General features: G+C 30.3%; 1 protein-coding gene across 4 annotated transcripts in view; it reads left to right on the forward strand.

Moving 5' to 3' along the window:
- Window positions 1-22,170, forward strand: part of 5-ht2a (5-hydroxytryptamine (serotonin) receptor 2A) — a 133,653-nt gene that overhangs the window by 15,180 nt on the left and 96,303 nt on the right. The gene's annotated exons all lie outside the window — the stretch shown is intronic.

The following is a 22,170-nucleotide window of genomic DNA, read 5'->3' on the forward strand; positions in this document are numbered from 1 at the left end:
ACATTCTTAATTTAAGATGACAGGCGTAACAGTATACGTGAGAGTCAAACAGAGAAACTATAAACAAAACGACCATCGGTTTTATTGCTTCGACTTCCGCTTATTATATAAAACATTGGGTTTTATTTTAATTCTTGACGGTGAAATTCACAATTGGTTGATTATAAACATGTCTATTTCACATTCGCGGAACCAAGTGAGCGCATAAAACAAATGCAGGTCTGTAATGTTAAAGTCGATGTAAATAAGCGTGCTACCCTTATGTTACAACCGAGTTTTTCCTTTAACAAATTTTGTGTCTACCAAATTGGGTTGGTTGGGGTGTAATACTAATAATAAGTGTTGCCTTTAATTTAATCAATAAAATAAATTGACTTCATTAATTTTTTGAACCACCTCTTAAGAAAATCTAAAAAATATGAATGGAATGATAAATCACAAGTACAAACTCAGATATTTTTTGCATTTTAGATAGGATTTATTCAGCAAAATTTAAGGGTGACGTCATCAATTTTTTTAGGAGGGATGAACAAATACATTTTGAACAAAAGTTTACCATGCTTATAATAACTTTAAAATATTCCCAAGATTTCAAAGCATTCGGTTTTGTAATTCCTGATTAAATCGATAAAATAAATTCACGCCTTCATTAATTTTTTTGAGTCACCCTCCATATGCAAATCCAAAAATATGAATGGAATGATAAATTACAAGTACAGACTCATCATATTTTGTACATTTTAGATACGATTTATTCGGCAAACTTTTGAGCTGACGTCATCAGTTTTTTGTAGAAGATAACCAAATATATTTTGACTAAAAATTTATTATGCTCTTTATAACCTTAAAACATCTGCAAGATTTCAAAGCATTCGGTTTTGTAGTTCCTGATTAAATCAATAAAATAAATTTACGCATTCATTAATTTTTTTGAGTCCCCTGTATATGCAAATCGAAAAAATTTGAATGGAATGATAAATCACAAGAAGAGACTCACCATATTTTGTACATTTTAGATAGGATTTATTCAGCAAAATTTTGTGGTGACGTCATAAATTTTTTAGGGGGGACGACCAAATACGTTTTGATCAAACATTTACCATGCTTATGATAATTTTAAAATATCTTCAAGATTTCGAAGCATTCGGTTTTGTAGTTCCTGAGTAAATCAGTAAAATAAATTTACGCTTTCATTTATTTTCTTGAATCACCCTGTATATGCAAATCCAAAAAATATGAACGGAGTGATAGATCACAAGTACAGACTGATCACATTTTGTACATTTTAGATATGATTTATTGGGCAAATTTTCGAGCTGACGTCATCAAGTTTTTGGAGGGGATAAGCAAATATATTTTGACTAAACATTTATTATGCTCTTTATAACCGTAAAACATCTGCAAGCTGTCAGAGCATTCCGTTTTGTAGTTCCTGATTAAATCAATAAAATATATTTACGCATTCATTAATTTTTTTGAGTCACCCTGTATATGCAAATCCAAAAAATATGAATGGAGTGATAGATCACAAGTACAGACTCATCATATTTTGTACATTTTAGATATGATTTATTCCACAAACTTTTGAGCTGACGTCATCAAGTTTTTGGAGGGGATAAGCAAATATTTTTTGACTAAAGATTTATGATGCTCTTTATAGCCTTAAAACATCTGCAACATTTCAAAGCATTCTGGTTAGCAGATTAAAAATTAAATTTCAAAATGTTGTTTTATAATTTTGATTTTTTTTCCAAAAATCTGGACGTTTCGGGTAAAAAGTCGATTCAGAGTTGTAAACTACATGTGTAGGACTATGTTATTTTATACAATTGAAAACCCATTTACTATGTACAATTTTGAAGTGACGTCATCGCATTAGTGGTGGGGATGATTAGACAAATTTTGGTTAGCGTTTTACCATCTACATGATATTCTTAATATAAGTACAAAATTTCACAACAATCGGTCGAGTACTTTCGGAGATTATCTGTCTAATAAAAATCCGGGACGGCAGACGGACAGACGGACGGACAGACGGACAGACAGACGGAAATGGGAGACCTATTTCTTCGTCTTCTAGGGGTCATGAAAGATCGAGAAAACGTAAAAGTATAGAGTCGGCCGACGGACTCGATTACAATACTTCCTTTGCTTACGCTCGGGAAGTAAAAATATTAAACTATAATTTAGGTTGTATCACAAAAGAAAGTCAATAGCGCCCCTCGATGTTATATAATTATAATAAAGCTTTTCGGGAAAGTTTGGGGTATTTTGGGTGTAATAATTATTAGAACTAGTTACATTGGACCAATTATAAAAGTTTGTTAATCAAACGGAAAAAGTTTATTAATTTTTATTTACACTTTGTTACCTTCTAACAAGAGTTGAAAAAATGAGCCGCAAATAAATCGTTACTTAATCATACAAATTTAAATTACATAACAGGTGTAGTTCGTTAATGAACATGTTTTAATTACCGCGTATTATCGATTATGTTGGCATTGAGCTCAAAGCAATTCAATTAACAGTTATTTCCAATTTCGGTACCAACAGTTCTTGTTGCTTTAGCACGATTTATATACGTTTTTTTTTTTGTTTTTTACTTAGTTGTAGTGCGCTTATTTTCCAGCTCCAGAACAATACCATATCTGCGGAAATTAACGTAGCGATATCAAAACCAGAAGCTCCCCAACAATAGCATTAGATAACAACGATTTCCATTACACGCGAAGAATTAGCCGACCTTTGTTCCCTCCCAAATAAATCCATCCCGAAAATATCCTCGAAAATTTGAATAATGAAAGAAAAACTCCAGCACTATTATCTAAACGGACCCCTGTCAAACTCGCATGATTTATCGCGTATTAGAAGCCGGTTAGTCTGCTAATACTTCGTAACGTAAGCACGGCAATTTCGAAAAAACCTACAAATAAATACTTCTCCTCATTACCGCGCTGATGGACGTGTAAACATTTCTTTTACGACCTGTTCAATTACGTACATATAAACATCCAAACATCCGAGAGAAGCGCGACGTTGTCAAACAGTTTGACTTGGTTTTCGTGGAAGAAAACGGTTACGGGGTATCAATCGACCGAGGTATTAGTGTTATTAAATAAATATTAAGAATAGCGGACCAGAAGCCTTTCATGTCGACGTTCTTTGATGGCTGACGTGTTTTAATTGCGATCTTCGCTGTCAATTTTAATTAATTTTTGAGCGGCGGGGGGTCGAGTGTGTTTCGCTCGGCTTAATTTGAGGAAAAACGTAAGTGTTGGGGAATTGAGGAGCGGTCTCGACTTTGGAACTTCACCGAAATTTCAGTTTATATTAAAATTTTTAGAATATGTCTGCAGTTTACTCTTTGTATTTTTTTTAATAGATTTTTTTTTCAACAGACTGACAGAGAAATTTCATAAAAAAGTAACACTGTCTTCTGTGTTTTCCTCTTTTTGTGTATTAAATATCTTAGAACGACTTGACAATTATTTTTACTCTGACAAAGTGACGTATTCTAAAATCCCTGTAATATTAAATAATTATTAGTAATACAGCTTGTTCAAATAATAATGTTTAATTTATACGTTATATTTTAGCGGGTACTAGCCCCGCCCACCCACCCTCTCTTTTCTTAGAGGACATTTCATTTGCCAAAATCAGTCTTATCTTAGCAGGTAGTAGCCCCACCCACCCACCCTCTCTTTTCTTAGAGAGTATCTCATTACTAATACGTACTACTAATTAGTAATGAAATACCTTCTAAAAAGTAGCATAATCCTGGACGTGTGGTTCATGAATACGCCTTAAATTTTTATCCTCGACATTTCGATTTTTAGTTTTTTCAACTTTGGGTTTCTCAAATTTTTACTATTTCAATTTCGGGCTTTTTTAATTATTGAATCTTCAAATTTTCGATTTTTCGATTTTTTTATTTTTCGATTTCTCAATTTGTCCATGTTTCAATTTTATGATTTCAGTTTGTCTCCTCTTCCATTTTACGAATTTTCAATTTCTCACTATTTTGACGTTTATAAATTTTCAGTTTTTCAATTTTTCGATTTTTCAGTTTTTCGATTTTTTTAAGTTTTCGATTTTTCGAAATTGCTTTTTTCTTTTTTCGATTTCTAAATTTTTGACTTTTTTAATTTCGCAATTTTTGGATTTCTTTCAATTCTGGGATATTCGAATGTTTCGATTCTTCAATTTTTCAATATTTCCGCTTTGGAATTTTTCAGTATTGCGATCTTCAACCCTTCGACTTTTTGTTTCCTCGATTTTGTGCACTTTGATTTTTCAATTTTTCGTTTTTAAACTTTAGATTTTTCAATTTTTCTACTGATTTATACTTCGATTTTTCAATTTTTATTTTTCTTTCTTCTGGACCACGACATTTCTTTTCTAAAAAAACAGAGAAGAATGCTACAATTTTAGCTGTTTTATCAAAAGTAAACAACCGAAAAAGACCTAAAATTCTTCAAAAAAGCACCCCAAAAGTAGACCAATACCTGTTAAGATAAGAGTGATTTTAGCAAATGAGATACCCACCAAGAAAAGAGAGGGATTTCATTTGCCAAAATCGCTCTTATCTTATCAGAGATTAGCCCCGCCCACCCACCCTCTTTTCTTAGAGGGTATATCTCATCTGCCAAAGTCACTCTTCTCTTAGAAGGTACTAGCGGACGGGTGGGGCTAGTACCTGCTACAATAAGACTGATTTTGGCAAATCACATACCTTCCAAGAAAAGAGAGGGTGGGTGGGCGGGGCTAATACCTGCTAAGATAAGAGTGATTTTGGCAAATGAGATACCCTCCAAGAAAAGAGAGGGATTTCATTTGCCAAAATCGCTTTTATCTTAGCAGGGATTAACCCCGCCCACCCACCCTCTTTTCTTGGAGGGTATATCTCATCTGCCAAAATCACTCTTCTCTTAGCAGGTACTGGCGGACGGGTGGGGCTAGTACCTGCTACAATAAGACTGATTTTGGCAAATCACATACCTTCCAAGAAAAGAGAGGGTGGGTGGGCGGGGCTAATACCTGCTAAGATAAGAGTGATTTTGGCAAATGAGATACCCTCCAAGAAAAGAGAGGAATTTCATTTGCCAAAATCGCTCTTATCTTATCAGGGATTAGGACTGTTAAAAAATATCAATTTTAAAAAATTTGTCTAAAAATTATGAAAAAATTCAGGGACGTAGATCTCGACGCGCTGATTCCAAAAATATAGCATGTTGATGGTCAGGAAGCAACATTTTCGAAAAAATCGCCGCGAAATGCGAATTTTTGAAAATTTCAAAAATTTCGATATTTTGACGGTCGATTCTGGAAAAACGGTTGCAGTTATCAAAAAACCGAGGCCGGATTTGAGTTCTAGAACTCGAACTTTACAAGAAAATGTGCTTAGTTAAGTTTCGAAAATGTCAAAATTTTTGCGAAATTTTAAGATCGTTAAAAAATTTCAATTTTAAAAAAGTTGTCTAAAAATTATGAAAAATTTCAGGGACGTAGATCTCGACTCGCTGATTCCAAAAATATAGCATGTTGATGGTCACGAAGCAACATTTTCGAAAAAATCGCTGCGAAATGCGAATTTTTGATAATTTCAAAAATTTCGATATTTTGACGGTCGATTCTGGAAAAACGGTTGTAGTTATCAAAAAACCCAGGCCGGATTTGAGTTCTAGAGCTCGAAATCTACAAGAAAATGTACTTTCTTGAGTTTCGAAAATGTCAAAATTTTTGCGAAATTTGAAGAAGGGGGGAGCGTTAAAAAATTTCAATTTTTAAAAAGTTGTCTAAAAATTATGAAAAAATTCAAGGACGTAGATCTCGACACGCTGATTCCAAAAATATAGCATGTTGATGGTCACGAAGCAACATTTTCGAAGAAATCGCTGCGAAATGCGAATTTTTGAAATTTTCAAAAATTTCGATATTTTGACGGTCGATTCTGGAAAAACGGTTGCTGGTATCAAAAAACCGAAGCCGGATTTGAGTTCTAGAGCTCAAAATCTACAAGAAAATGTATTCAGTTGAGTTTCGAAAATGTCAAAATTTTTGCGAAATCTGAAGAATACCGTTAAAAAATTTCAATTTTAAAAAAGTTGTCTAAAAATAATGAAAAAATTCAGGGACGTAAATTTCGACACGCTGATTCCAAAAATGTAGCATGTTGATTGTCACGAAGGAACATTTTTGAAAAAATCGCTGCGAAATGCGAATTTTTGAAAATTTCAAAAATTTCGATATTTTTAACGGTCGATTCTGAAAAAACGGTTGCAGTAATCGAAAAACCGAGGCCGGATTTGAGTTCTAGAGCTCGAAATCTACAAGAAAATGTGTTTAGTTGAGTTTCGAAAATGTCAAAATTTGTGCGAAATTTGAAGAAGGGGGGACCGTTAAAAAATTTCAATTTTAAAAAAGTTGTCTAAAAATTATGAAAAAATTCAGGGACGTAGATGTCGACACGCAGATTTCAAAAATATAGCATGTTGATGGTCAGGAAGCAACATTTTAAAAATTTTCAATTTTAAAGATCTTTGGTATTTTCTTTTTGAAAAAATTTGAAAGAATTTGGAAAATACTTGGTCTATTTTTAAAGAGTTTGTACGAATCTCGGGGTTTCTAGAATGTTTATTTTTGAAAACAAAGAGAACAAGCCTTCAGGCCCCTGGAATTTTGTTTGTGAAAGAGTTTGATTCAGAATTCAGGAACTTTCTTCTTTTCTTTTTAGAACTTTAAAGGAATCTTTGGGATTCTTCGCCTCTTTTTTAACAATCTTTTGAAACAGTCTTAGAGACTCCTATCAAGAATGTGACAATCTTGATTACCCGGGATAGTGTTTTTTTTAAAGAGTTTAAAAGAATCTTGGAAACCCTTGGTCTCTCTTTTTTAATAGAATGTCATAAATTCTTGAGGATCCTTGGTGATCTTATTTTTTTTTTTTTTGAGAAAGCGAAAAAAGCTTGGAGATGTTTAGACCATTTTTTTAAAGAATTTGGAAGTATCTCGAGGTTCCTAGAATTTTTATTTTTGAAAGAAAAGAAAAGTAGCGTTAAGGTCACAGGTATTTTTTTTTGTGAAAGTGTTTGAATTCTCTTTTTTTAAGAGTTTAAAAGAATCTTGAGACCTTTTAAAAAAACTTAAAAACTCTTAAACTGCAATTTCAAAGTTAAGTTAAATTGTAAAATATTGTCATAAAATTTTAATTTTTTTCACACGGGTTCATAAACAACAGACAAATTTTTACGTACAAAATGATTATGTCTAATAAAAATCGACACAGGCGGCGGGCAGACAGACACACAGAGGGAGAGACGGAAACAGGGGACTTACTTTTATGTACTCTAGGGGTCATAAAACGTCCAAAAAGCATGCAATCGCTTCATGAACTCGATTACAATACTTCCTCGGGACGTAAAAAAATGCGAATTCTCTATAAAGCTATATATACCTACGCATATAATAAACTCTTCGCGTGCATTTAGTACTACACTTAACGATCTCAACATTCTTCAAAATAACAAAACTTGCCAAGTTTATAATAAAGAAAATAAAAATAGCTTACGTTATTTAACGTAAGCATATTTTATCTACGCGGTGGTCACCCAACAGCTCCACTAAATTTGATCCACCCAGAAACCAACGTTTACCAATTTCTCGATCTGAAACCGCTTCTCGTTTCCGCTGAAACAGCCTGTACATTTTCATCGCACATCAATTTAACTGCAAACGACCGATAAGTGAAAACACATGTCCGACTTGCAACAATTCTTAATCATGTAATCGTAATTGACTCAATTAAAATTAAATTTCGTTTAATGATGTACTTATGCAAAGTGCTATTATCTACTCTGTTTATTTTAATAACAATCTGCACTATAAAGCAGCAAATCATGCTTTTATGAGCAAATGAAATTTTCATTTCGTTCCTCCGCCATCAAACTAATAATACTCGAAGACATTCCACCCACTTCAGACGTCACACGGTGTTCATTACCGCGGCCATTCGATGCCAAAAAGCCTCCCTGTGGGCTTGTTTTTCCGCACCTGGCGCGTATTATCCCATTTTTCGTTTTTTGTTGCGATTTTCCCATAGCCGACCCACCCTCCGGCTATCATTAACCGTTTTCGGACCACTAGTCGGCCAAAAATCCGCCCGATATATCATCGGCAGTTGTCAGTTGCAGATGGTATAATTTGTAAATCATGATCGTTAATCCGGGACGTTTTTGTGTTGTACGTGTGGGGGTGGGGAGGGCGGCTCAATACGACAGTAACTTTTATTTGATGGTGGAGATGATAATGTTGGCGTCGTGGTTTGTTATTAACGTTTGGATTGATTTGAGGAAGAATATCGTGAATGTAAAATTCATGAAAAGTTATGTAAAACACGGGGTGGAACTTGGAGTTAGTGATTTATTTGAGGCTTGAAGAGGGAGAATTTCATGCAAAATGGAAACAAGTTGTGTGGAAGAGTTGACCAGCAGAAAGCATCTGCTGGAATTAACTATCCTGAAACAAGTTCAACTTTTTCAAAAGTAAACTACTTGGGTTACTGACGATTTTTCTATTAATTTTTCTTCAAAACTTAAGGATTAAGATTTTTGTCAATTATTTTTCAAAAACAAAATCACCCGAGGTTTTTTCCATTAAAAAAAACCCAAGAATTTCAAAATCTTCGAAATCGATTTGTCGATTTCTCAATGTTTTGATTTTTCAATTTTTCGATATTTTAATTTTTAGATTTTTTAAATTTTAGATTTTTCAGTTCTTCGATTTCTGTGTTTGTCAATTTTTTTAATTTTTAAATGTTAGCTTTTCAACTTTTCGATTTTTCGGTTTTTAAATTTCTCAATTTTTCGATTTCTCGATTTATCGAGATTTCAATTTGTGTAATATTCAATTTCCCAATTTTTTTATCTTTCAATTTCGATTTTTTTAATCTTCAATTTTTCTATATTTTCTTAGTTCCTCGACTTCTCTATTTGTCAATTTTTCCAATTTTTTTTCATCGTTTAGTTTCCCGACTATCGATTTTTTTAAGATGCCAATGAATATTTCAATTTGTACATTTTTCGACTTCTTAAGTTTTTGATTTCTCGCTTTCTAGATCTTTTCATGTTTTGATTTCTCAATGCTTCAATTTTTCGAGTTCTCGGTTTTTCGACTTTTCGGCTTTTCCATTTTCAAATTTTTCAATTTTTTAAATTTCAGATTTTTCGATTTCTCGATTTTTCGTTGATTTTTGAGTTTTTCGATTTTCTGAATTTTAAAATTTTTCAGTTTTTCCATGTTTCAGTTATTCGAATTATCGAGATTTCAATGTTTCGATTTTTGAATGTACAGTTTGCTGATTTTTAGAAATTTCAATTTTTTGATTTCTCAATTTTTCAATTTTTCGATATTTAATTTTTTGATATTTTAAATTTTAGACTTTTCGATTTCTAGATTTTTCAGTTCTTCGATTGCTCTATTTGTTAACATTTCCAATTTTTAAATTTTTTAAATTCTAAATTTTTCTGTTTCTGACTTCTCGTTTTTGGTTTTAAAATTTTTCCATCTTTCAGTTTATCGATTTGTCAAGTTTTTTTTGTAAATTTTGTCCAGATTTCGATGTTTCGACTTTTTCATTGTTCAGTTTCCTGATTTTTAGGTTTTTCAATTTTTCGATTTCCCAATTTTTCACCGTTATTAATTTTTCGAATTTGGTCTATTTCAGTTTCTCGATTTATCCACTTCTCGAATTTATGATTTCTAGATTTTTCAATTTTTGAATTCCTGAGTTCTTTGACTTTTCGATTTTCCAATTTTTATTTTTTTTAATTTTAGTTTTTTTGATTTCTGACTTCTCATTTTTGGTTTTTCAGTTTTTCGATTTTTTAAATCTCACAATTTTCGATTTTTTTTTTTTCGATTTTCGGTTTTTAAATTGTTCGGTCTTTCAGTTTTTCGATTTATCGAGATTTCAATATTTCGATTTTTCAAATGTTAGTTTCCGGATTTTTAGATTTTTCAGTTTCTGAATTCATAGCTTTATCGATGTTTTTTTTCCAAAATTCATATTTTGCAATATTCCAACTTCCAATTTTTCGTTTTTTCGACCTTTTGACTTTTCGATTCGTCGATCTTTTTATGTTTCGATTTCTCGATGTTTTAATTTTTCGATTTTCCGGAGTTTCGATGTTCAGATTTTTATATTTTTCTACATTTCAGTTTTGGAATTTTTGCATGTCGTTTTTTAAATTTTAGATCTTTCGATTTTCTTTTTTTCGAATTTTCGTTTTTTTGATAATTTATCGATTTTTCAATCTTTGGATTTTTCAACTTTTCAATAGCTAGATTTTTCGATTCTTCGACTTTTCTATTTGTCAATTTTTCCAATTTTTGAATTTTATATTTTTCAGTTTTCTCGCTTTAAATTTTTTTAATTCGTCCATTTATGGATTTATCGAAATTTCGATTTTTCGATTGTTCAATTTCCGGATTTTCGATTTATCGATTATATTTAATTTTCAATGATTTTTTCGATTTTGGATTTTTTCAATTTCTCGAAGTTTTCATGTTTTAATTTCTCAATGTTTCAATTTTTCGATTTCTCGGTTTTTCGATTTTTTCAATTTTTTAAATTCCAGATGTTTTGATTTCTCGACTTTTCATTGTTTTTTCAGTTTTTCGATTTTCGGAATTTTAAATTTTTTAGTTTTTTAGTTTTTCCATGTTTCAGTTATTCGAATTATCAAGATTTCAATGTTTCGATTTTTGAATGTACAGTTTGCTGATTTTTAGATTTTCGATTTTTTGATTTCTCAATTTTTCAATTTTTCGATTCTTCATTTTTTGATATTTTAAATTTTAGATTTTTAGATTTCTAGATTTTTCAGTTCTTCGATTGCTCGATTTGTAAACTTTTCCAATTTTTGAATTTTTTGAATTCTAAATTTTTCTATTTCTGACTTCTCGTTTTTGGTTTTTCACTTTTTCGATTTTTTGGTTTTTAAATTTTTCGATTTTTCAGTTTGTCGATTTGCCAAGTTTTCTAGATTTTTAGATTTTTCAATTTTAAATTCATCGATTTATCCATTTTTTTTTGTAAATTTTATCGAGATTTCGATATTTCGATTTTTTGATTGTTCAGTTTTCTGATTTTTAGATTTTTCAATTTTTCGATTTCCCAATTTTTCAACGTTATTAATTTTTCGAATTTGGTCAATTTCAGTTTCTCGATTTATCCACTTCTCGAATTTGTAATTTCTCGATTTTTCAATTTTTAATTTTTTTAAATTTTAGATTTTTGGATTTCTGACTTCTCATTTTTGGTTTTTCAGTTTTTGGATTTTTTAAATCTCACATTTTTCGATTTTTTTCGATTTTTCGGTTTTTAAATTTTTCGGTTTTTCAGTTTTTCGATTTAACGAGATTTCAATTTTTTAAATTCCAGATTTTTCGATTTCTCGGCTTTTCGTTGATTGTTCAGTTTTTCGATTTTCTGAATTTTAAATTTTTGGTTTTGAATGTCCAGTTTCCTGATGTTTAAATTTTTCAATTTTTCGACTTCTAGATTTTTTAGTTCTTCGATTTCTCTATTTGTCAATTTTTCCAACTTTTTAAATTTTTGATTTCTCAATTTTTCAATTGTTCAATATCCCGGTTTTTCGATTTTTCAATTTTACAATTTTCGATTTATCCATTTTGTCTCGATTTACGGATTTCTAGAATTTTTGATTTCTCGATTTTGCAATTTTTGAATTCCTGTGTTTTTTAAATTTTCGATTTTCCAATTTTTTTAATTTTAGATTTTTCGGTTTCTGACTTCTCGTTTTTTGGTTGTTCGCATTTTCTATTTTTTAAATCTCACATTTGTGGATTTTTTAGTTTTTCGACTTATCGAGATTTCAGTTTCCCGATTTTTGATTTTTTCAAATTTTATCGATTTTTTTTGTAAATTCATATTTTTCAATTTTCCAAGTTCTAATTTTTCGATTTTTCGACCCCTTGACTTTTCGATTTTTTATTTTTCGAATGTTCGTTTTTTTGATGTTTTAATTTCTCAATTTTTCCATCTTTTGATTTTTCAATTTTTAAATATCTAAATTTTTCAGGTGTTCGAGTTTCAATTTTTTCAGTTTTTCGATTTTTCGAGTTATCTAAGTTTCGATTTTTCGATTGTTCAGTTTTAGAATTACTCGATTTTTCAATTTCCTGATCATCGATTTATCATTTTTTTCTAATTTTTAATGAATTTTTCGATTGTTGAATTCAATTTTTCGATTTCCCAATTTCGTGATCGATTTCTCGATGTTTAAAATTTTCACTTTTTCGTTTTTTCGATTGCTGGACTTGTCGCTTTTTGATTTTTCAGTTTTTCGATTTTTTAAATTTTGATTTTCCGATATTTAAATTTTTCGACTGCTTGAATTTTAAATTTTTCAGTAGATTTCTCTATTATTTGTCAATTTTTTTCAATTTTTAAATGTTAGCTCTTCTAGTTTTTGACTTTTCGGTTTTTAAGTTTTTCAGGTTTTCGATTCCTCGATTTTTCCAGATTTCGATTTTTTAATTTTTAATTTCCCGGTATTTTCTTTTTTCATTTTTCAATTTTTTTATCTTCAATTTTTCAGTTATTAATTTTTCGATTTTTCGATTTCTTGTGTTTTTCGTTTCTTAGTTTTTCATTTATCCATTTCTGTATTTTTCCATTTTTTAAATTGTAGATTTTTCAATTTTTCGGATTTTGATTTTTCACTTTCTCAATTTTGCAATTAAAAATTTTTTTAATTTTTTCGATTTTTAAAATTTCTCTATTGTTCGATTTCTCGATATTTTAAGAAGCGGGCTTTGTTGGGCTGCCTTGAGGGGCGAGGGAAGTTCTGTCAAATAACCTCGGCCAATTCTTTTAAGAGGTTTCTTTAATAAATGTAATTTGGTATAAAAATATCTACAATGTTTACAAAAATTACGTTTTAGACTTAATTCTAATATATTTTTAATGATAAAATTGTGGTTTCTCCAAACACATACTTAATGGTGACTATGTATTATTATAATTATTTACATAAGCATATACTGTTAACGATAATTCTCGCAAGGATAAAAGACATCACCAAGCATCATACCGACAATGTAAATAATTAGTAAACAAAAATAACAATAAACTGTGTAACCCATTACGAAACACTAGCTCCACAAATTATTGTACTCCCATGTAATCATCCATTTAACAATAGCAATCAATTACTGGTTTGTTTACAATTTTCGACAAACAAGCCACAATAGTGCAGAGTTAATGACACGGAAGCAATTTCCAATAAATTAACAAAAAAATCCCTTACTCCAAACTAATCACAATTTAATTAAAAAAAATTACCGCCCCAACCCCATCACGATAACCGAAATTAAACAATCGCCCCTAAATGATACCCCGAAATGCAACAAACTGATCACCATTTAATTAAAAAAAAGCACCCCCCGCTCACTTTTTGTCAAAACTCGTCTGCGTAGGCGTTTAATTTCGAGGCGACCCTCCCCCGATCACACATTTTATCAAAGGACAAAGGATAACAGTTAATTAAATGCTTGTTCTTCAAAACAAAGGGCGCCGCCGAAAACTGAGCGATAGTCAAAATTCGAATATTCCTCGCGTCGCCACCACCTCAAAGCACGCGTCGTCGAAGTGGCCGCAAGTTAGTCTTCAGGGACGCGTTTGCGTCAATATTGTACCAAATATAACTATAAAAGCCGTGTTTGCGATGTATACAGACGCGCTTGGGTATATGGAGTGCGAGGGCCGGACGACCATAATTCTGTTGGGGCTTATAGGGAGAGTACACACTGGTGTTTAATCCGGTGCTGGAGGATTTTTGCTTCCTGGGTGTAAGCTAAGTCCAATGGGCGATTTACCACTTTTATGTTTTCTCGACGTTTCATGGCCTCTAGGATACGAAAAAGTGGTCTGTATGTGTTTACAATAATAATTTGATTTTATAGAATAAGATACTCTTACACCTGTGACGTATGAATCTGTGTTGAGTTTTCACCCTGGATTTCGATTTTTAGAAAAAAAGAAAACAAAATTTTATATACAAATAAAACAGAAATATTTTGCAATTTTTTGATATCACAATTTTTCGATTTTTTTTTAATTTTTTTTAATTTTTCAATGTTTCCTATAATTTTTCGTCTTTTCAAATTTAATTTTTTCAAGTTTTCCGATTTTTCAATTTTCTTATATTTCAGTTTTTCAGTTCTTCAATTTTCCGATTTTTCAATTTTTTAATTTTTTGGAGTTTCCAAATTTTTGATTTTTCGATTTTTCGATTTCTCAATTATCCATTTTTCTATTTCTCGATTTCTCGACTTTCGATGTTTCGATTTTTCGACTTCTCAATTTCTCGACATTTAATTTTGTGAGTTTTTCAGTTCTTCAATTTTTGAATTTTTCCGTTTATCGATTTTTTAATTTTTCGATTTTTGAAATTTTCGGTTTTTTGACTTCGAAGTTTTGATTTTTCGATCTTTCCATGTTTTAGTTTTGGCAATTTCAGTTTTTCTATTTTCATTAAATTTTTTTCGATTTTTTATTTAGCGATTTATTAATATTTCGATATTTCAGCCTCGGGATTTTTCAATATTTCTGTTTTTCTATTTTTCAATGTTTCTCATAATTTTTCGTTTCTTAAATTTTTTGATTTTCCCATTTTTTGATTTTTCGACTTCTCGATTTCGCGGTATTTAATTTCGTCAGTTTTTCAGTTCTTCACTTTTTCAGTTTTTCCGTTTACCGATTTTTTAGATTTTCCAAATTTTCGAATTTTTGATTTTTCGATTCCGAATTTCGATTTGTCGACTTGGAATTTTCGATTTTTTGAATTTTCAATACCTCGATTTTTCAATTTTTCGATGTTTCGATTTTGGGAATATAATTTTTTTTTGTTTTCATTAATTTTTCTTGCATTTTCAATTTTCCAATTTTTTGATTTAGCGATTTATAAATTTTTCGATATTTCAGTTTCGAGATATTTCAATATTTTTGTTTTTCATAATTTTTCTTTTCTTCAATTTTTTGATTTTCCCATTTCTCGATTTCTCCACTTGTAATAACTCGATTTTTCGACTTCTCGATTTCTTGATATTTAATTTCGTCAAGTTTTTAGTTCTACAATTTTCCAATTTTTCCGTTTATCGATTTTTCAGGTTTTTGATTTTGCAAATTTTCGGTTTTCAAATTTTCGATTTTTTTAATTTTCAATACCTCGATTTTTCAATTTTTTTGTTTCAGTTTTGGGAATTTAATTTTGTTTTCGATTTCTCGATATTTAATTTTTTCAGTTTTTCAGTTCGTAACTTCTTCAGTTTTTCCGTTTATCGATTTTTCAGATTTTTGGTTCTTCATTTTTTCAGTTTTTCGGTTTATCAATTATTCAGGTTTTTGATTTTTTCAATTTTCGACTTTTTGAATTTTCAATACCTCGATTTTCCTATTTTTCCATGTTTCTTTTTTGGAAGTATAACTTTTTTATTTTCATTAATTTTTTTTGGATTTTTAATTTTTCAATTTTTTGACGTAGTGATTTATAAATTTTTCGATATTTCCGTTTCAAGATTTTTCAATAGTTTTGTTTTTTTATCGTTCAATGTTTCTCATAATTTTTTGTCTCTTCGATTTTTTGATTTTCCCATTTCTCGATTTCTCCACTTTTGATGTTACGGGTTTTTGACTTCTCGATTTCTCCATATTTAATTTCTTTAGTTTTTCAGTTCTTCACTTTTCCAATTTTCCCGTTTATCGATTTTTCAGGTTTTTGTTTCTTCAATTTTCAATTTTTCCTTTTATCTTTTTTTCAGGTTTTTGTTTTTTCAAATTTTCGATTTTTTAAATTTTCGATGTTTTGACTTCCAATTTTCGATTTTTTGAATTTCCAGAATCTCGACTTTTTAATTTTTCGATGTTTCAGTTTTGAGAATTTCAATTTTTTTATCTTCATTAATTTTTCTTTAATTTTAATTTTTCAATTTTTTCATTTAGCGGTTTATAAATTTTTCGATATTTCAGTTTCTAGAGATTTCAATATTTTTGTTCTTTTATTTTTCAATGTTTTTCATAATTTTTCATTTCTTCAATTTTTAAATTTTCCCAATTTTTCCGTTTATCGATTTTTCAAGTTTTTCATTCTTCAATTTCCAGTTTTTCGGTTTCTCGATTTTTCAGGTTTTTGATTTTTTAAATTTTCGACTTTTCGATTACGAATTTTTAATTTTTCGACTCCGAATTTTCGATTTTGTAAATTTTTAATACCTCGATTTTTCAATTTTACCATTTTACAGTTATGGAAATTTCATTTTTTTATTTTCATTAATTTTTCTTAGATTTTCAATTTTTCAATTTTTTGATTTAGCGATTTATAAATTTTTCGATATTTCACTTTCGAGATTTTTCAATATTTTTGTTTTTTTATTTTTCAGTGTTTTTCATTATTTATCGTTTCTTCAATTTTTTGATTTTTCCATTTCTCGATTTCTCTACCTTTGATGTTACGGTTGTTTGACTTCTCGATTTCTCGCTATTTAATTTCTTTAGTTTTTCAGCTCTTCACTTTTTCAATTTTTCCGTTTATCGGTTTTTCAGGTTTTTGCTTTTTCAAATTTTCGATTTTTTGACTTCCAATTTTCGATTTTTTGAATTTCCAGTATCTTGATTTTTCAATTTTTCGATGTTTCAGTTTTGAGACTTTCAATTTTTTTATCTTCATTAATTTTTCTTCAATTGCCAATTTTTCAAATTTTTCATTTAGCGATTTATACATTTTTTGATATTTCAGTTTCTATAGATTTCAATATTTTTGTTCTTTTATATTTCAACGTTTTTCATAATTTTTCGTTTCCTCAATTTTTTTATTTTCCAATTTTTCCGCTTATCGATTTTTCAAGTTTTTGATTTTACAAATTTTCGCTTTTTAGATTTCGAATTTGCGATTTTTCGACTCCGAATTTTCGAATTTTCAATATCTGAATTGTTCAATTTTTCGATGTTTCAGTGTTGGGAATTTCAGTTTTTTTATTTTCACTAATTTTTCCTCGATTTTCAATTTTCTTGAGTTTATATGTGTAACAATTTTTTGCTTTTTCATTTCGTTCATTTATTCAATGTTTGTTTAGATTTTATAATTTTTCCTACGAGTATATTGAATTTTTCAAATTTTCGATGTTAGAATTTTAGATTTCCCGGTTTCCAATTTTTAAATTTTTCAATTTTGCAATTTTTGTACTTTCTCATTTTTAAGTTTTTCAATTTTTGATTTTTTGATTTTTCAATTTCTCGTTTTTTCAATTTTTCAAATTCCCGATTTACAATTTTTAGAATTTTCAAAGTTTTCATTTAATGTTTCTCCGTTATTTCATTTTTGATTTTCCAGTTTTACAGTTTTTCAATTTTTTTTTCGAAAAGCTGAAAAATCGGAAAATTAAAAATCGAAAAACTAAAAAATCAGTAAATTATTGAAAAATCGAAAAATTGCGAAATGGAAAAAGTGGAAAAATTGCAAATCGAAGAATTGAAGCAAAAAAAATTGAAACATTGTAACTATTATAACACGCAAATAAAAAATTGAAAAACAAAGAACTGAAAACTCGAAAAATTGAAAAATTTCGTAATTAAAAAAAAAGAAAAATAATAAATCAGAATATTGAAAAAATAAAGTCTATAAAAAGCCAAAAACAAAAATTGTAAGTTGAAAAACTGAAAAAATGAAAAATTGAAAAATCCAAAAATTGAAAAATTTTAAAATTGGAAGAACGAAAAACTGAAAAACTCAACAATGAAATCTCGAAGAGTTGTATGTCGCAAAATTAAAGAAATAAAAAATGAAAAACTAAAAAAATAAAATAATGAAAATCAAAAAATTTAAAAATTTCACGATTAAAAAAAGAAAAATTATAAAATTAGAACATTGAAACATCGAAAAATTGTAAAACTAAAGAAAATAAAAAACCGAAAATAAAAATTGCTAATCGCGAATTTGAAGAAACGAAAAACTCAAGGAAAAAATTGGAAAATTAGAAATAAAAAAATTGAAAAGTGGAATAAAGGAAGCAGTTTCAAAGTCATCGTGAACGTGCTAAAGCGACTTTTTTTATTATTATCATTAATAATGACATATTTTTTACATTAAATGAAAACTAGAAAAATTACAAAATAAAAATTGAAGATACGAAAATTTACAAAATCTCGTCAAACTGGAAAATCTAAAAATTGGAGAAACGAAAAGGTGAAAAAATTAAAATTGCAAAAACAAAAAATTATAAAATGGAAATATTGAAAAATCGAATAATTAGAAAAATAAAGAAAATAAAAAATGGAAACGACAAATTGCACATCCGCAAATTAAAAAATTAAAAATTAAAAACTCGAGAAACTCAAATCGAAACATTGCAACAAAACTGAAAAATTTAAGAGTTGGAAAATTGAAAACCTGAAAAATTAAACTTGGAAACTAAAAAATTACAAATCGAAAAACTGAAGAAACAGAAAAAACGGAAAAAGAATAAAACGAAAAGTTCCAAATCGAAAATTTGAAGAAAGAAAAATTGAAAACTCGAGAAATTGGAAAAATAAAGAAAGCAAAGACGAAATGAAACGAAAAATTGCAAATCGAAACATTGAAAAAGAAGAACTAAAATCTCAAAAATTCAGATCCAAAAATTCAAAATTTGGAAAATTGAGCTAAAATTTAAACTTGGAAACTCGAAAAATTGCAAATCGGAAAATTGAAGAAACAAAAAAATGATAAATTGGAGAATTGGTTGCTTTTGTTTTATAGAGGTTATCGGAAACCAAAAATCAGAAAAAAAATTGTTGGGCTGTACTTCAGAGGCGAGGGAATTTCTGTCGAAATAAGCTTCGACCAATTTTTCTCGCAAGTGTGAGGGTGTCCCCGAGCCGGCCCTGGTCCACACACGTCCGAATATTAAGTACACATCGCCCTGGCATCGCTCCAGTTATTAGGTTTCGTTAGTGTTAATGATTGTAGAAATGCAAACAATATAATGGGGAATAAAAATAGATCGATCTGTAAATTATTTATAAACGCGACACGGCCGGGGGGAGGCATTATATAACAACGTCGGCTGCTGCTTTTTTATGGTGTAAATAAAAAATTAATAACCCGTGTACCTAATAATTTTCGTTGGAAATATTGCACATCAAAGCTCGAAGAGCAACTTTTACGGGTTCGTTGTCAATAAACCACACTTTTAGCTGATTATCTATAGTTTTCTATGTATTTCGGCGCATTACTCACGCTATCTGTTCCGTCTTCCCGTTTTTTTCAAATTTATTAATAAATCACGCTCCCCATAAATTTTTCTGTTTATCGAATTCTGCTTGGATCTGTGCCGGAATTATTCGGTTTGGTCTGTTTTACTTTTAATTAATGGACGGAGATGAGATTCGCCGAGATAATGCACACCCGAGGAGCATTATCGCGAGTTAACAGACGCATTTTAATGAAAATATGCGCCTTTATGCCCGCTATTATCCAGTTATAAAAATAAAAGTAATTGACGGCGTCAGGCGGATGAGTTTCAATTTAAAGCTCGTGGAAACTCGTTAAAACACTCTTAATATATTGATTGCGGGGGAAATAGTTTGTGTTCTTGGAATAATCATTTTTCCATTATCGCGGCGACGATTCCGGTTAACGCACTTTATTAGGGGCCGTGAAGAAGGGATTTTCCGGGATTTAAGGAAAAGTTAATTTGGCCACGGAAAAGTTCGGACGGGATATTATGCGACCGTTTGCGATTTTACTGCGTAGATGTGACTCCATCGGAGGGAAAATTGACCCAGACGCCGACCTCTACTCAAGAAATCTATTTTTCTATTTCGACTAAAAAGTGAAAAGTGGAGCAAATTATAGTTTTGTTTTAGTCATTAGTTTTTTGAGACATCCTGTATAAATAATTGTGAGCGTAAATTATATTACCAAGCCAAACAGCACCGCATTTCGGGGCATATTAATGACGTCATCAACTTTCTAAAGGGGACGAATAAATAAATTTAGGTGATGTTTTGTAATCACTGAGTCTTGGCAAAATTTCAGAAAAGTCGTTATATAAGTTCTAAAACAAACTGTAAAATTTCATAACATCGAGTTTAGTGCTTTCTGTCTAATAAAATTGATAATAGACGGACGGCAGACGGAAATCGACATTTGCGTGTTCTATGAGCTGGAAACTTGAAACTAAACATAATAAAAAAAAATAACAGGTGTTATCTTGACAGAAATTTCCTCCTACACTTAACGAAATTTTTCGAAAATTTATAAAATTTGATTCTGTGATTTTTTTAATGATTTTTTACATTATTCGCATGTATCTAGTTAATTTTTCTATTACAAAATTTGGACAAATCGGGTCAGGTCAGGTCAAGTCTAGTCAGGTGAGCTCACCTGATATTCGTCTTTTTCATTTATGAAGATAATTCGTTACCTTTATTATTTAATATTAAACATTTACACAAATAAACGTGAAAAGTGAGTACAATTTTCAAGATTTAAAAAAAGATGGTTAAAATGTAGTGTCTAAGTATAGATATTGTTAACCCGACCTGACATTTCCGACCTGATTTGATCTGATCTGACGTGATCAGACCTGGCTTTCTGATCTCTCTTGTCCTGACTGACCTGACTTACAAATCAATTGAGAATTGGTGTCTGACTTGATTTGGTCTGACGGGACTTGACCTTATAAGCTTGATCTAACTGAACTTATTCTGACGTGGCTTGATCAAACTTGACTTTCTGATCTGTCCCAACCTGACCTGATTTGGCTTCACTTGACATAACGTGACTCGAATTGACCAAATATCACCTAACTTGACTTGAGTTTATTGTGAATTCTCCCTAGATTTTGAAGGTTCTGTTTAAGTTTCATAAGCTTATATTTTGACATGACTTGATCAGAGGTGATTTTTTTTTCTATCCTGACCTGATTTGATCTAACCTGACTTATCTCACTTACATAAGTTTAAAAGTTTGATCTAACTTGACTTATTCTGAGCTGACCTGACTTGATAAGACTTTACTTTCTGATCTGTCCTGGCAATACTTGATTTGACTTGACTTGACATACCTCGATCCGATTTGACCAGGTATGACTTAATGGGACCTAAGAGCTTGATCTACCTGGACTTATTTTGACGTGACTTGATCAAACCTGACTTTGTAATCTCTCCAAAATTGACCTGGTTTGACGTGACTTGACATAACTTGACTCGATATGACCAGGTATGACCTGACGCGACCTAACCTGACTTGGTGACTTGATTTTATTGTGAAATCTTTCTAGATTTTGAGGGTTCTGTTTAAGTCTCCTAAGCTTATAATATTCTGATCTGACTTGATCAGACTTGACTTTTTTTCTATCCTGACCTGATTTGATCAGATTTGACTTTCTGATCTCTCCTGTCCTGACTTACAAATCGACTGAGAATTGGTGTCTTAAGTGTATACATTAACCTGACTTAACATGACTTGATCTGATCTGATGTGACTTGTTGTGAAATTTGTCTAGATTTTGACGGTTCTGTTTAAGTTTTATAAGTTTAAAAGCTTGATCTAATTTGACTTCTTCTGAGCTGATCTGACTTGATAAGACTTTACTTTCTGATCTGTCCTGACCTGACTTGATTTGACCTGGCTTGACATACCTCGAACCGATTTAACTAGGTATGATCTGACGTGACTTGACCATATTGTCTGGACTTTGAAGGTTCCGTTTTAAATGTTATAAGCTTGATCTAACTGGACTTATTTTGACCTGACTTGAGCAAACTTGACTTTCTGATCTGTCCAAACCTGACCTGATTTGACCTGATTTAACATAACTTGACTCGATCTGACCAAGTATTACGGGACTTAACCTGACTTGACTTGAGTTTATTGTGAAATCGTTCTAGATTTTGAAGGTTCTGTTTAAGTCTCATAAACTTATAATATTCTGACATAACCTGATCAGACGTGACTTTATTTCTATCCTGACTTGATTGATCTGCCCTGAGTGCATCTGATTTGTCGTGATCAAAATTGACTTCCTGATTTTTGCTGTCCTGACTGACCTGACTTACAAATCGACTGAGAATTAGTGTATAAGTGTATATATCAACCTGACTTAACA

The sequence above is a fragment of the Zophobas morio genome, unplaced genomic scaffold, assembly GCF_036711695.1.
Source record: "Zophobas morio isolate AGI-343-1 ecotype UQ-CSIRO unplaced genomic scaffold, CSIRO_AGI_Zmor_V1 ptg000028l, whole genome shotgun sequence".
NCBI lineage: Eukaryota > Metazoa > Arthropoda > Insecta > Coleoptera > Tenebrionidae > Zophobas > Zophobas morio.